General features: G+C 58.9%; 1 protein-coding gene across 1 annotated transcript in view; it reads right to left on the reverse strand.

Annotated features, from left to right (window-relative positions):
- The window catches only part of ITPR1 (inositol 1,4,5-trisphosphate receptor type 1), a 332,592-nt gene that overhangs the window by 53,654 nt on the left and 277,909 nt on the right, over window positions 1–1,029 (reverse strand). The gene's annotated exons all lie outside the window — the stretch shown is intronic.

The following is a 1,029-nucleotide window of genomic DNA, read 5'->3' on the forward strand; positions in this document are numbered from 1 at the left end:
CCTGCCGTCAGCCTCGCCGCCCCGCCCCGCCGCCCCCGGGGCAGACCCCCGCGTCAGGCCCTGCACTCGACTTCCTGTCAGGCGTGGACACGGCTTCAGAATCCTTCCCAACACGGCCACAGGCGTCACCCCCATCGACCTCCACTGACATGAGACATGAGACCCACGTGCTCTGCCTCCCCCGAGGCATTCGGGGGCTGCTTCATGCCCTTCTCCTTTAGAAGGGAACAGTGGCAACGAAAGTGCCCCGAACAATAAAACGTGACGCAAATCAGCGACGGCTGGAGGCCAAGCTTTTCCTGTCTCTACACCACCCGCCCGCCAGCTCCCCTGGCCCCGACCTTTGCCATTTCAGGAAAGACGAATAAGAAATCCGTTTGCCTTTGGGAGCTGGCTGGGGAAACTATTTTCTCCGACTCCACATTTTCCCTGAACCCCCACAGCCTACTGAACATGAAAACGGCCCCACTAACAGGTAACATCTACCTAGCACTTATCACGGGCCAAGGTCTGGGCTGAGTATTTTAACATTCTTTCAGAATATTCCAAGCTTCTGAATGTTTCATGAGGTGCCCAAATTCCCATTTACTCCGAATGAGGAAACACCCTCGGAGGGGCGAGGGGCATGTCTCAGGCATGTCTCATGGCCCCGCTCTGCACGTGACTGATTTCCTGGTCGTTCTCTCTAGCACCAGACTGAACAGACGAGTTGCATAGGACGTGGAGCACGCACACGCACACATACACGCACGCGTGCGCACACACGTTCTGGGCATTACAGCGTCCCTGCTCCACCGAGTCTTAGAACCGGGTTTGTTCCAGAAAGCCTCTGACCCTTCCCCAGGAGCCGGGAGTGGTGTCACCCACCCACGACGGGGCAGCCCAGGCGGTGGTGGCACCCACGGCCCTGGGTGCCGACGGCTCCCCTCCAAGACAGGGGCACGTCTTTGATTCACGGGAGCTGGAATGGGGTCTCTGCGAAGGTGAAGTCACTCGTCCCTACTGAAGCGTGACAAGCCCTAGCCTGCC

This window comes from Pteropus alecto, unplaced genomic scaffold (genome assembly GCF_000325575.1).
Source record: "Pteropus alecto unplaced genomic scaffold, ASM32557v1 scaffold53, whole genome shotgun sequence".
NCBI lineage: Eukaryota > Metazoa > Chordata > Mammalia > Chiroptera > Pteropodidae > Pteropus > Pteropus alecto.